The following is a 16124-nucleotide window of genomic DNA, read 5'->3' as shown; positions in this document are numbered from 1 at the left end:
TTTAATATACTTTCATCAGAACAAAGAACATCTTTACACTGCCTCATCTTTATGTTGTCATATGATATGTCATTAAAAAACTAAATTTTTACAACTTTTAATTATTTGTAGTCTCTATAAATGGGTACAGTTTAATTTTAATTTAATTTTTTTTACCCTTTCAAGCAATATAATGTAGTGAAATGCACCTCCAACTATATAATAATGTATCAACAGTAGTGCTGTTGAGCAGTATAGATTATGCAGTTTTTCCCCTATAATGTATCCCAGATAGTACAGTTTTACATTACATTACAAACCAGGTGGATTTATATTAAAGACTTTTTTGTCAACCTCCATAGGAAAACTGTACACACATACACGCACATTCATTTGATAAACACTACTCATGACACTGCACAAACAGCAAGGAGACAATCATGACCATCTTGCAATCTCCTTCTCCATCTCTCTCGGGATTCTTCAGCAGCAGGGGAGTGGGTGGAGTTCAAAGCCGAGTAAAAATAAAGAAACAAAATGTAAACCGAAGAACTGTGTACTCTGGCAGCTTCCTCCCAATAACCGTCTGGCAAACCGTTATTAGCTGTCTATGTGGGAAATCATTAATTTTAGAAAAACAAAATATGTCAAGTTTATCCCTGGGGCCAGCTGCTATTTCTGTGTGTTCAAGACAGGAAATGTTGAATGTGATGATATCCTGAAGGCAATTTGTTATTTATTAATTTCTTCTCAAGCATTTTATTTGAGCTGTGGGTTGAAAGAAAAGCTGTAATTTGTACACAAACACACGGTCTATTTACAGGCTAATACAAAAAAGGACTCACAGAAGGGAATATTTAATATCTCTGCTTTTTAAGTATATTCATTATTTCCATTTTGATGTGTCACCTCAAATTCAGTGTAACTCCACGAAAATTGATTTCTACTGCTTTTTTCCATACTTGTGTTTTTCCCCTGACATCACAACCTCAGATTCAGTCTTGAAAATATTCATGCATTCTCACTCCTTGGGAGATCTTGCCTTAAACCAAGCCCATTCATCCATGTTGGCAGTGACAATACAATGGTGACAGGCACCCAGAATCCCCAAAATGTAGTAGAACTCCAAACCCGAAATGCAGCACAACATGAGACCTTTCCTCAACAGAGGTTCTGTCAAGTTCCTCGCTCAAATTTAGTCACCTCTTGTCTGGGCTACTCTGATTCCCTCTGTGACCACACTCCATCCAACCTCTCCATCTAATCCAGAACACAGCAGCATGCCTCATTTTTAACATGCTCAGACCCTCCTATGTTATCCCACTCTTACAGTTCCTCCACAAGGCTGCTTGTATTGCATACAAAATCCTGTTGTTGGCAAACAAGGTTGCAAAGGGATTCACACATGCATACAACCAGGCCACTGTCCAGGTCTACACACACCAGCTTGCTCTGCTTGTCGGTGACCACAGGCCACTTAGTTCATCATTTTGATTCCTTCCCAGACTTCCTGATGTCTCCTTATTTTTCCTTCTCTTCTCTCATTTCTCTCTTCAAGTGTGTTGTATTTATTTCATAACTTTTTATTATAATTTTGGCATCTTACCAGAATATTGTGAATTCAACTGTTGAGCTCCAATTAAGTTACTCGGAATGAGAACGTCAGTCAAATTAATGAAATCTAAATGTCAGTCTTTCTGCCTACTACTGTTTTTCATTTTCTCTGCTCTATTTCTCTTTTTGGGTTTCTATACGAATGTTGTTAAAGCACTGAACATACATCTGAAAGTTATAAGCTGAGTTGTATAAGCTCACTCAATCTTCAGTTGATAATTGCATGCTTCCTTCCCTGAATGAGGTATATATGCCAGTCCCCAGATGCATGTGCAGTTTTGACTCACTCACATTAACCCTGTGAGCCCTAGGCGTGAGAAGCCTACTCGAAGGCTTGTTAGGTGTGGTAAATGTTGTGTATGTACATGGATTGAGCACACATATCACGATATGAGTCAAAGCATTATACGATGACCATAAAACTTGGGGAAGACTGTAGCTTGATTGCCTGCTGTCTGTGCACTAACCTTTTCATGGGTTGGCTAGGAATCAGTGGATTTAGAAAGCCATCTGTCCCAAATGCAGTTTCTTCTGCAAGAAGAAAGGCTTTCACTGCATAACTATATGGGACCATTTTTAATTGGTGTTGTCCTTTGACCAGTGACGACCTTATATAGAATTTAAAATTTTGTCAATGTCAGTCTGTGAACTTCAATAAAAATCATCTAAGAGAGGTACACAAAGCACCACAAATGTCTCATCTAGCTCCTTAATAGAAAAAATTGATACATAAAATTCTCTTAATATAATAAATTTAATTGTGCCAGTGTGTTAAAGCATGGCTTATACTCGGATGCAGTTGCCAAAGTTCATATACAAAGCTTAAGTCTTTCCACTGCTTTTATTCATGGAGAATTATCTTCTACATGATAGGCATTCATTGTTCTCAGGAGAAGAAGTATTCGGTCTTTCATCACTATTCCCTTGTACAAACAATGATATGATTTTTGAGGCTTTCATGACATCAGAAAATTAAGTATTATGTTTCCATCAAGTTTTAGACATGAATTCATTGTTCACAGAGGATTCATTCCAGTTACTATCTACCTTCCAGTTTCCCTGGAATATCTTCAGCAGGTCAAAGGTTGCCGTAATCCAGTGGTACAGCTGGTGGATTTTGTACTGACATTCACTTGGAAAAGTATAATGCCTGACTCTTTCCTAGCACCAAACACCTGTTGATTTTAGGAGAAAAACTTGGTTCATGGTTACCAGAGGAATTCTACTATTCTCACTAGTGTCATGGTCCCCGTGCCTGCTCGGCTGGCCCTGTGTGGCTACATGTGTTGTTTTTGCCTCTCTCCTCTCTTCTCTCCCTCTCTCTCTACTCGCTGCCTGGGCGGAGCTCATAGTGGGCTCCCGCTCCTGGCCTTCACCACCTGTAGGCAATCACCTGTGGCTCCTCACCTTGTTTGCTCTCGCTACTTAAGGCTGTGACTGAGAGCATCTCGCCGCTGGACTATTGAGTAACGCTCGTCAGTGCTACTTTAGCCTCAGCCAGTTTTTGAGCTCTCTTCGTGAAAGTTAACTCTTGTTCTCTGTATACAGATTTCTCGTGCTTGGTTTGGAGATCTGGACACCTAAGCCTGTTCGTGAGTGCCGTAGTGAGAGTGGCGTGCGTGAGGAAAGGACCTTTCCAAGCGCGCCGCCCTGCCCGAGTGGGGTGGAGTAAGAGAGGACACTTTTCCCGATTCTTCCCTGTACCCCTGGGAACCCTGACCCCCTTCTCCTTCACCAGTGTATAGTGCACCAGGAGTGTGTAAATAAAACCTGTTTTCTGTGATTTCAGTCTGCGCCGAGTCCTCCCTGCTCCCTCGTGACAACTAGCTGCTTTTGCCCATGTATTATTCTTGGCACATACAAAATAGATTAGCACATTTTGTAAATCAATTATAGTTCACAGAGAATGTCCACTAATGACTTGTTTCAGAGAATCAATTGGGGAAAAAAATATTTTTTTTCGGAACTAATTCTCATTTCCTAAATACTGTTAAAAGAATTTTATAAGTGTCAATGTGTAAAGTATGAGCTGCAATTCTTCTAACCGCTTGGCTTAAAGAATTCAGGCAACACTTTATAGGCCAGTAAGAACTGTCTACATAGATCGGTAGCCAGTAGGAGTTGAGCAAGAAACTGAACGATAGTCCCTCCTCATTGCTGTTCACTTTTCCTGGGTCAGTATTAGGCAAATGTCACAGAAAAGCTGTTAACATGGATGTTAAATGTGCTGCTGTCGACAGTCGGCAGCAAGACATATTTTTGCCAAGAAAAATCATTATCAGTTTCTATGTGTATTTAAAGTTATTTTGGACTTTCAGCTCCTTTGTGGATGAACTGACGCTAACCTCTTGGTTGAAAAAAAGAAGAAAAACATGCAACCTGTTGCTGTCTCATTAGCTTAGTTTCTTTTTGTGACTAGTAACATAATTAACTAATGTGTTAAACTTCAGTAATACAACAATCTCCACTGAGGTAAATTAATGTGCATGTGTGAATGTGTGTTTTTTTGTTGTTGTCAGTGCAGTATGGTCAGTTTAGCAGAAATATAAATGCACAATATAATATCTAAAAGGGCTGTATGACAGCATATAAAATGATGAAAATACTCTTAATATACCCTAGGAATATCCAAACTAACATGTTCATGTTCTCCAGTCACTTGACTAAAAACACTATGGAATACTTTAACCCTTTCATGCATGAATTACAACAACCTTAATCAGGATTTTTTTTTCTTAAGTAATTTTATTCATCTTTAGGCATGAAAAAAATATTTTTGAACTTCGTTTTTTTAAACATGTACTTTTCAAACAGTTTTTTACATTTCCACTTAAGTGGACAACATATATTTTGACTTATGAATTTGGTATGCAGTGACACATCAGCGTCCATTGTAGTGGATTATGTGCAAGTATACCATCAACATTGACACAAATACAAGAAAACAGGCTTTGAATAGCTGTCCACTGTAGTGGCCACTATGCATGAAAGGGCTAAACTAAAGATACCTCCCAAGTAACTGGACACCTGTGTTGTTGCCTAGTGGGGCTAATGTAATTATTAGCTTTGATTGCATGCACACAGGTCATAAATCTGTGGAAAATGTAACATGAATAAAATCTGGAAACTTTACAGGCTGATTTATAAACACCAAAGATACTGCATTTGAATAAAATCAAATTCAAAAATCTTTCCTGATGTAGACATAAACTGTTGTCAGTGTGACTGCTGATGCAAAAGACTCATAAGCTGGATCCATTGGAAAAAGTTCAAGGACTTTAATTAACTCTTTTAAATTCACAACAGGTAGAGGTTCACAACAGAATATGGCAGGTAAGCACACTAGGGCAGAATCTGTGATGAAGGAGGGCAGATCAGATACAGCAACTCAAAGTAAGATGTGTGAAGAACTCTGAATAACTGGGTATACTGTATATACACACTACCAGTCAAAAGTTTGGACATGCCTTCTCATTTAATGGTTTTTATTTATTTTCACTACTTTCCACGTTTTAGATACATACTGAAAACAGTGAATATATGAAAAAAGATATAGGGAATTATGTAGCAAAGAAAAAAATGATCAACTCTAAATGCGTCTTATATTTTACAGTCCTCAAAATAGCCACTGTTTGCTTTGTTGTTCAATGCTCCAAAACCGTTGGCCTTCTGTCAGTGAACTTCATGATGTAGTCACCTGAAATAATTTTTAATTCACAGTTGAGCATTATCAGGGTTCATTTGTGGAATTTCTTGCCTTCTTAATAAGGTTGGGACCATCAGTTGTGTTATGCAGAAGTCAGGTTGGTACACAGCTGAGAGCCATATTTGACAACTGTTAGAATTAATATTATGGCAAGAACTAATCAGCTAAGTAAGGAGAAACTACAGTCCATAATTACTTTAAGAACTGAAGGTCATTCAGTCCAGAAAATTGCTAAAACTTTGAATGTGTCCCCAAGTGCAGCTGCAAAAACCATCAAGCCCTACGATGAAATTTGCTCACACGAGGAAGATCCAGGAAAGGAAGATCAAGCGTCACCTCTGCTGCTGAGGATAAATTCATCCGAGTCACCAGCAGAAATGGCAAGTTAACAGCACCTCAGATCAGAGCCCAGATACCACAGAAAGTTCCAGTAGCAGACAAATCTATACATCAACTGTTCAGAAGAGACTACACGAATCAGGCCATTATGGTCAAAGTGCTCCAATTACCACTGGGACCACTGTTACCTTCACTCTCGATATCTTCTCGAGCTCTTCTCTGAGCCATTGGAACTGTTCCTTCTTCCTGATTTTGCTGTCATTCGGTATTGCTATATCTATCACTATTTCCCATTGGTTAGCCACCACCATTTTGACCATCTGTATCTGGAAGTCCCAGAAGATCTTAGCTCGGTCATTCTCGACCACCCTAGGGGGCGTCTCCCATTTTGACCTCTAGTCCATACTCACCACAGATGTTTCTGTATACTATGCTGGCCACTTGGTTATGGCGTTTCTGATCCTGATTTCCTTCTCCATGGAGGGCACTGATGCTTGTGGCTGCTGCCGTAGTGTAGAGGAGGTGAGAGAGAGATGAGATGAGATGAGATAGCCTTTATTTGTCAGTTGCAGGTCTTTTGCCCGCAACCGAGATGACAGACCTTGCCAACCGTACATACAATACACAAACATCACATTGGGGAGACAGGTCAGGCTAGGTAGCGAGGAAAAAAACATCGAAATGTGTAACAGAAAAGGATAATACAGGAATGCACAGATATCAACACACCATAGCACAATAAACACAGACAAGCAACATGGGAAAGAGTTCCAGTGTGTACATCTGATCTGGGACCGCTGCAATCTTCGACTGCGCCTCCAACTGACCCGATGTCCACATCAGAGGGGAGGTAAGCGTTGGAGGTGGCGTTGGATCGGGGGTAGGGAGGGTGATGCGTCGGTGAGTGCTTATCAGTATCAGTATATGTATGTGTGTCCGTGTCCAGAGTTCAGCTGAGACAGTGTCCTTCGCCCTGCCAGGCTAAGTAAACAGTCTTCCAGCCAACCCAGGTGGCCTTGCATGGAATGGGAAGGAACAGACTAAACACAGTCGTTATCAGGGTGTTTTGTTCAGCTCCAGCCTTGCAGCTGGCGCCAAAGGGGTATCCGCATAAGTGACGTTATTTTTTTACTTTAGTGCGAACAGCTCATATGAATTTCAAAGCAGTTCTACAGTCCAACACTGGTCTCTCAATCTCCCGTTGGAGAGCCGCGAGCTTCGCCATACTTGCGTTCTGTGATGTTGTCACTTCTTGTGCTCAAGGAGCCAATGTCTGAGAACTCACGGCAGTGTGCCTCCCCGAGATGTCATCCAATTTTGCGCCCAGAGATGTTATTCCGGGCTAGCCCTTCCAAGATGTATCCAGTCTGCAGTCAGAGATCTTATTCTGAGTATTCACAGCAGCCGTAGCCTCTCCAAGATCTTATCCGTGCTGACTCAATGAGTCCATTTTGAGAAACTCACGCCTCTCCCATTGTTCCAATCCCAGCGGGCAGCCTTGTGGGGGTTTGAACAGCCGGTTCCGCTTTCTTAATTCTTCGATAAGTCAGGGCCAAGCCAGCTCCGATCAGCCAGAACCCTGTTACCATGGTTCCGAATAGGTAGATATCTTCACCACTCAGGCTCACCCAAGCTCAAACTTCTCGTTGAGAAAGGGTGTCAATTGCATTTAGGGACCAGTTGATCCAATCCATAATTCCTCTTTTAGGTTTTAGAGAACAGACTGCGAGAGAGTGTTCCAGGGAAAATACAAAGAAAAACACGAGACTAGACAAGGACATAAGCAGGCAAGATAAGGGAGAGGAGAAAAAGTGCGTCCGCCTCCTCCGAGAGCCAAAGAAGAAGGTATTGTCAGTAGTGCTGCATTCACATCAAGTAGTAGACCTTCTGAGGGTACTTCACGTAGTTTTGGTAACTGGCTACAGAGGATCAAGGTTTCAAGCTTCACTATGATTCTATCTTTCAGGTCAGTTTGTCTTGCACTCAACAATCCTTCTTCTATCACACTTGGGGCTTGGAGTGATGATATCTCCCCCCGACCTGTCGTCCTGGCTCCCCCTTGCTGTAGCATGTGTGTTGTACCTTGTCAATCTCTAGCTGTGAGAGCAGTCCCTTCTTCCGAAGGGCTGAGCTACTGTGCTACTAGTTGTTTCGTCATCAACGTGGATGCTGTGTATGCTGTGTATGCTGTGTAACTCATTTTCGCCGCTATGATGCCTGACAGGAGATTCCATGTTGTACTGAGGCAGGTTATTGACCAGCTTTCAGGTAGCCATTCTTGGTGTGTCTTCTGTCATAGGCTCTTCAAGTGCTGGTCAGTCTTCAGCCTTGGTGGGGCTGTTCTCTGGACTGTTCAATTCAATTCAATTCAATTCAATTCAATTCAATTCAATTTTATTTATATAGCGCCAAATCACAACAAAAGTCGCCTCAAGGCGCTTTTATGTGGAGAATAGCTGACTTATCCGCCTGCCTTCTATTTCTCTGGTATAGCTCTTCAAGCGGCTGGCCAAGGCTGTGAGTTTTTGCTTGACATTTTTTAAACGCCTTAGGTATGGACAGCTTGCTATACTTCTTAGGCACTTTCTTCACTGCACCTTTCTGCAACTCAGATAGTTGGCTAACTTCGCTTCCGATCTTGTCCAGTGTCCTTCTCCATTGAGGATTCTGCTCGTGGCTGTTTACTTTGTAGCCAAGCATATCACTGATCACTGCTGCCATGGTGTAGACCAGCCAATTAGTCTCGGTGATGGTCGCAGTAGGAATTGTCCCTAGTGCTGCATTCACATCATATAGCAGACCTTCAGAGGGCACTTCACTTCACTTCACTTTGTAAGCGGCTACGGATGTCCAGGTTTCAAGCTTCGCCATAATCCTATCTTTCAGGTCAGTTTCTCTCGCACTGAACTTCTTCTTCCGTCATACTTGGGGCTTGGTACACTATGTCCGGTGGGGGTGTTAATGATATCTCCCCCCTGACCTGTCGTCTTGGCTCCCTCTTGCCATAGAATTTGTGTTGTACCTCATCAATCTCTAGTCATGAGAGCAGTTCCTTCTTCTGAATGTTGGAACACTGAGCTACTACTTTTGCTGTCAATCTGGATAGCTGTGTGTTGAAGATTCCACAGGTCCCACATACTATTCCTTCCGCTGGGGTTAAGTAGCATTCCAACAGCGCCTGAAAGGAAAGGGGCCCCGACAGTCACTCAACTGAATGACTCTGAAATATTGACATTAATAGGGCATCAAAGACAGATGTAGCAACTGTACCAGTTTTATTTAAAGCTACAAATAACAACATACCATTAGAAATGGAGCTCAAAACCAGGAGCATACAAGCATGACATATAAAATTTATCTCTGTGGTTTTTCAGGCTGAAACTTGGAATCTACAATCTGCGGACATGCGAGATTAACACTAATATGTCTTAAAGTGGTACAATATGGAACCTTTAATACATACACATAATAGTTATTACACTGAAAAAAAAAGTTCTTTCAATTTACTTGATTTTATTGTGTACATCGGTCCCACATAATATGAATAAGTATGACTGACTTAATTTTCCACTTTCCCTCAAGTAATTAATGCTTGTCAAATCAAAGTATTTTATTTACATCAGATTACTTTAAAAAATCATGTTTGATGTACTAATATTAATCTGTTACCATAATATCAATGTATTGCATAATTTCAATATATTTTAATGTTTAACACCAACTTATTTTTGATTGGCAGTGGTATGCAATGATATTGTGTAATGTAAACACATTGCAATTATGTTCCTGCAACACAAATTATGGCTTTAAATCCTACTTAATTTTTTCAATTGAAATATTAACTGATCATTATTGACAAAAAAGGCAAAGACCGTGAGTGCTGCTGAACAATTCACCTTTATTAAACTGTAACAGCAGTGAAAGCAGCAAGCTGCCATGAACAACCCCAAGATCACATCAATAAAAAAATTGTTAACACATTTTTAAAGATAGCCTGCAGAAATAACTAAAAGAAAAATTTAAAACATTTGCAAATATTTCACAAAAAACTGACCTTAGCAGCAAATAAAAGAAAGTGCTTATAGATGATCCTGTCAACTCTTACATATAACATTTGTATTAATTACACAATTGAACATTTAAACTAAATTAAGACTACCTGAAAAAAGCAACACGCTTTTATGAATAAACAGATTTACACAAATATAACTTGTGTATTATTTGACAACAGTTTCAGCTTCTGTACAAGTATTTACCTGTACAAGATTTCAACTAAGTTGAGCCTTAAATGACATTGTTACATAACTAATACCAAACACCTACATGAATCTTAATCTTCCTTTTAAACATGTAAGCAGGACATTAAGGTTGACTCAGAACATATTGCTAAAAATCGTCAGTAAATATTTCTTACAACATAATACCAGAAGGAAAAATCATCCTTGCAGTCACATGAGGGGAAAGCAATAAAAAGATAAGCAGTATAACGTTACTGAACACAAAATGAAAAACTGCAAAGAATTGCAGAAGTGCTGTCTTTGACTTCTCAATGAAACAGATGGTTTTTAAAAGCAAAAACTTTAGAGAGTTTAGCTCCATCCAGTTCCATGAAAACCTTCTGGAAAACGGAGGTGTGTAGCGGAGGTCAGCAGGGTAGGTAAGGTTTAATGCATACATGAGTCCAAATAGCATTATCACAGCAAATGCTACATTATCCAAATTCTTCGCCACCCTGATGCCTGCAAGGACAACTCTTGTTCTTCTGCTGAAGCTTGCTCTTTAAGAAGATAAATTCGAACAGTGGTGTCTTCAACAGTCTCATTGATGGCACGTTCTTCCATGCCCTGTAAAAAAGAAGCCATGTTAGTCATTTCATGCCAAGTAAGTAATATGACACACTGTGGAAAGTCCGAAAAAAAGAAAAGAAAAAAAAGACAAGTACATACCACATACTCCCGGATAATCATGCCAGGGTCTTCACCTATGTAGATACACACTCCCTTGACACACTCACGTCCAGCATCAACATCTTCACACTGAAATGAAATGTATGTAATTAGCATCTTCATTCAGCCCTTGTCCTTGATTTAAGTTTTAATAGTGTACTTTACATGAATGTTTTTAAAGTAAAGGCACACAAATTAATAATAGGTTTACTGGCAATTAATAATAAGTTGACAAAGTGAAGGTTAAAAAAAACAAGCAGATGTAAAAATACAAAATGAGAGAATTTATCATGGGAAAACATCTGAAATCTTCCACAATTATAAAGTTTCATCCAAAGAGGATCATATTAAGTGAGTGTTGAGGCTTTATCACTTACATTATCCATTTGTGCCACAATTCTTTCCAGTATTAGTCCGAGCTCTCCTCTTCTGTTGACCAACTTCACCAGGTTGTCCAAGTGGAGATCCAGCTGAGCCAGGAACTTTGTTTGAGGGGGGATGGTGGCAATTCTCTTAAACTCAGCGTTGATCTGAAAACATGAGCACAGAGGAATGAGCTTCAAAGGTTTAATACCTGGAAGAAGGCTGCAATCACTCATGCTGAAGAAATGGGCTGTCAAACAACAACTGTGCCTTAACCATTTTAGGCTAATACCACAAGAACACCGTGTATGAGGCAAACCTTACCTCATGGAAGTCAAATAGAGCAGGCAGCCTCCACCATTGGTGCATCACGAACAACTTCATGTCTTCTGTATGAAAAAGTCTCTTCCATCTTGAGTTTCACCAACTCTGTTACTCTTTTTATGTCCATGTGGTGGGCTTTGACATGTCAATAGCTTTAAGAGTCCCTTTGTCTGCTACTTCTGAAACTGAGGTAAGATTAAGAAACTCATTCCCAAACAAGGAATCCATAAACTGAAGTCTGAAACTGCCCTGAAGACCACACTGTCTCTTGACTTCAATGATGAGATCCTCAGTTGATTCAGGCGCTCCATTAGAGAGTGAGCCTTCGACAGGTTCCGTCAGCCAAGACAGTCTTTAGGACCATAGGACTCCCCATAGGACTCTGTAGGCAAAAAAGAATTACATATCAGACATTCAGAAAGAACCATTTCAGTTTAGTTTTCATACAGCTATCCATACCCAATAGTCAAAGTTATAAAGATCAGACAAAAAAAAAGAAGAATTTATCTAATGAAATACATGCGACTGAACCTATTACACTTATCTGAACACCTTTTATTTCTATATGTCTTTTTAAAGTCACAATGTGGACTGATCCAGTCTTATAGTCAACCAATGGATAAGTATCAAGGATTTCACAGAGTGAAACGAGAGTGAATATTCTTGTGGATACTGGGCTGAGCTCAAAAGCTCTGTCGTGCTCTCTGTACCAGCCACAAAGCTCTCTGACAATGTAGAATATGCTGTGGTACAATGCAGATATGGTTTTTCAGTATTCTGGCAATCCACCTGCTGCCCTGTGGGACAGTACCATTCCCTTTCTATAAGTTATGCCCTTTAATGTCACACACTGTCCAAGGTTGACCTCTAGAATGTCAGGGAATATGTACCTAATGACTTAAGCTATCTCCTCTTTAAGCAAATCCACTAGAAAAGCTGATACAGCTGAGACCTCTAATTCAGACTTGCCAAGAGATGGGGAGTTTAGATGGTAAGCTATCATCATCTGATGTTTTGACTTCTGTGATCATAAAGGTAAAAATTCCACCATCACAAAAAACATTAATTTTAATTGAAAAAAAGGTATTCCAGTCCAGAAGAGTACCAATCTTTCTCTCATTTATACATAATGTTTTGAGAAGCAGCTCACATATGTTCCACACAAAGTAGAAAAAAAAGGGGGAAAAAAGGGTCCTAATTTTTGTTAGGACAATGTTGGAAAATTCACAATACATCACTTAATAAACTTATCTCCTTGTAGATATCTGCTGTATTATTTGGGCTTGACCAATAGAATAGTCAAGTAAGTGACACTTCACCTAAAACAATGACTAAATGGAAAAATGATTTGGCATTTATGGGCACAGGTTCTTAAACCCACGTCTAAGGTGGCAGGATCCTTATTATAACTTGAGTGCGTGTCAGCAGCAAGAATTAAGGTATGGCACTGTGGCGCTCCCAGCTTCTTAAACTCTGACGGTTACAGCCTGACTAATTAGCCACTGTAGCCATAACTAGCACGAGTAACACAAACACTATTGCGCTCTCTCAGTGACGTTTTAACTTGCTAAGCCATCAAAAACGCCAGTGCTCTCTGTCACAGACATAAATTCCATATCCGACCGACAACAGCTGCTTTCTCCCTACTATGTGCAATTTGTTTCTATTTTTCAGCTTTAGCCACGAAGCTAATACCAACTTTAGCTAGCACTGTAAAAACAACATGTAGATGCATTACAGATTACTTTTCATATAGCATGAACATATAGCATGCACTACAACAATTCTGTGAAAACGTACCTAACTAAAACAAATGAATTTAGATTACTTACCTTCTCAGTATGCCTGACTCAGTGCCAAAGGTTGCATGTGGCTAAACAGTCTTCCAGAATCTGGCGGTCAATTGCGCTCTCCTTAAATTATGTTGTTGTCTTATTGGATAAGACTCTAGGTCTTATTATCCAATCATATTTAGTTGTTGTCTTTGAATATATTGCATCATTTCCGGTTGTGGTCAAACATGATTACAATGGTTTTAGTATTCTAATTTAGTCACTTTAAATCAATGCAAGAAAAATGAGTAGTCTCAGTATTGTTTATAATCAAGTAAATTGTACTTTATTCAATCATGTAAATAAGAGAAACATGAAAGGCTTGTGTAGAATTAACTAAATTCATTTGTGCAAATTCAAAAGCCTGCCAATTCCCATTTTTTCAGTGTACTTTGATGGCCCCTAAATCATTTTATTTTGTGTAATCATCAGGTGAGAATTTCTGCCTATTTTATCATTTGGTTTATGGCACGACCAAAAAAAACAAATTAAAACTGCACTATTTTGTCAGTTTTCTTCAGTAGATTAGAGTTGGCTAGCAAAAAATTTAAACAAGCATCCTCAATATCACCCAGTATGTGTGCATATATGCATCACTGTGAGCTTGTTCATCTGCTAAAGTTAGCACATAGCTTAAAATTACTCAGTGCTTAAACACATCATGAAGAATTTTTTTGAGACTCTTACTCCTCTTGGAAGAAAAAGTGAGAGAAGTGTGATTATTTCTTTGTCCTTGAGTTGGAAAATTAAATTTCCCTTCCTACCTTTTCTATACCCTGTTGCTGCACAGCAAAACAGATTTTCTTTCTGGGCCTGAGTTGTTTTCTGAAAGGGGCTCAAAACATGAAATGAATAAATGAGGAAAGAAATAAAGATAGAGACAGGTGTAGTTGAAGAGACGGAGAGATGAATAGAAGATGGGGAGTGGGGTGAAAGGGGAAATGGAAAGATGGATAGAAAGATGGATGCAAGATTAGGTGGGTGGGTAGTTGTAGGGGGGGCAGAGAAGTTAGTGGCATCTATAAATAGGTGAATGAATGGATGCCTGGCTCGTTGCTGGCTGAATGAGTGGATGGATGGATGAATGGATGGATGGGTGGAGAGATGAAAAGCCTTGAGGTGAGGAGAGATTTTAAAAGATGAATGAATGCCGAGCAGCTCACTCTCTGCACTTCTCCATTTTCTTTCTTTCCCCCAGCTCTCGCTCTCTTTTCTCTGGGTCTCTGTCTTGCTCTGTCATTGTTTCTCTTTCTGTTATGGACTCTCTCCCCTCCTCGCTCTCCCTCTCTTATTCTGACCAGATGAGTAATAGCTGTGATGCTGTGGCTTGACTGATTAATGCACTCAAAGAACCGAGGGAGGTGGAGCACAACAAACAGACGGGGGGAGGGAGGAAAAAAGAGGAAGAGGAAAGATCTCAGAGAGAAGCCCGAGGAAGAGTTAGTGAGAATGAACATGTGTGTCAGCATGGAAATCTTAATGCTTCCATTCAAGCTGCTGCATCAAGTGGTGTGATTGTCAGAAGGTCCTTTCTTTCCCCTCATCAGTGAAAATGTTCTCTCTTTTTCATTTTAGAACAGTCATGCTCGGTGGTACTGTATGTCCAATTAACCAGCAGTGGGATTCCTGTGAGGGAATGAATTGATAATAAACAGAAAGTGAAAGAGTAAAAAAAAAACCCCACACACACAGGTAAGGCAAAGTTAGAGATAAGGTACTATTTTTTTGTCATTCTTGGGTTGATGAGGCTGAAGTTTGAAGTGAATACTGCTTGACTATTTTTTGGTTGTTTGTTTCTCTTGATAACCATCATTGGTAGCTCTTTCTTCTGTCATTTCTCACTCACTAATTAGCAAAAAACCCTAAAATATCTTGATTGTTTTTACTCAGAGAGCGAGGCACTTCTGCCCGTTTTTGCAGTGTTGAGGTTAGCAAGACTAATCTAAGTATTAATGAGTCACGAACAAGATTTCTGAAATAAAGTCAGCCTGTATATCTTAAATCAAGCAGGAAAACTTCTTTGATGATAAATGCCTATGAAATGCTTGATAAGTGAATCAAGGTACACAACTGCAATATAATTTTATAATCTTGCCAAGTTGCAGGATTAGAGTATGCATTTTGCACAAAACTCATTTTGCATCCCTGAAAAACCAAAAACATAGATTTCACTGTGATTATGTGACTTAAATTTGGATGCTTTCTTACACCTTAAACTTGTGCAAGGAGAAAACATCAACTACTTTGTCACTGTACCCCAAGCTTCATGCATTTTTTAATGTTAATGTGTTGTGTGCCGTCATGCCATTGTTGGCCTGTGCTTGGTTACAGCACAATGAAACTGCAGGAGTTGTCACAGTGGTCAGTAGTCAGAAATGGACTTCTAAAAATAGAAGCCATGCTGGAAGTGTGACAGTGCTGCACAAGGTGACTACCTTAAAGGGTAGACTAGCCAAATTTAAATTAGATATGATTTTTGCTTTTTATGAGCAGGGTTATAGGACTTTTACAGGTGTGACATATTTGTGAATATGTCATTGGCAACAAATATATACCTTCGACAAACTCACATTCATATTGTTTTGTTTGTGTGCTCATCTTGACAGACGTGGCTTGAAGCTGTTTACCTTGTCGACACTGAGAACCAGTGAGACATGAAGCACATGCTGGAAACTAACTGGAACATAAATAACGTTTGATGAGAGTTGCTAAAGTTGATGGGAAAACATAAAAGCTGAGGAGGTCTTTGAATAGGTTTTTAAACTCCAAAATTTAGATTATCAGAAATGTATACCTCTGACATATAATTTATATGAGATATTTAACTCACAGCGTAGTACTAATTATGCAAACGATAAATTAATGAGCAAATATACTAAATATACCAATAGCTAAGTTTTACTGGGTTACGGCAACACTAAGAGGAAGGCTCACCATATATGTGTTGACAGTTATTGGAAATTTCTTGCGAGAAAAGGCACTTCTAGAAAAGCAAGCATTTAAATCAAAACCTGAAACTGT

General features: G+C 39.5%; 1 long non-coding RNA gene across 1 annotated transcript; it reads left to right on the top strand.

Annotated features, from left to right (window-relative positions):
• The first annotated feature begins 209 nt into the window (after nt 1-209).
• On the top strand, nt 210-3376 carry LOC112847170 (uncharacterized). The gene is made up of 2 exons (XR_003220560.1): nt 210-3068; nt 3142-3376. It is a non-coding gene; the product is annotated as an uncharacterized LOC112847170 (long non-coding RNA).
• Nucleotides 3377-16124: the final 12748 nt, after the last annotated feature.

This window comes from Oreochromis niloticus, linkage group LG6 (assembly GCF_001858045.2).
Source record: "Oreochromis niloticus isolate F11D_XX linkage group LG6, O_niloticus_UMD_NMBU, whole genome shotgun sequence".
Taxonomy (NCBI): domain Eukaryota; kingdom Metazoa; phylum Chordata; class Actinopteri; order Cichliformes; family Cichlidae; genus Oreochromis; species Oreochromis niloticus.
Note: the sequence above shows the minus strand (reverse complement) of the source record. Positions and strands in the feature narration are given on the sequence as shown.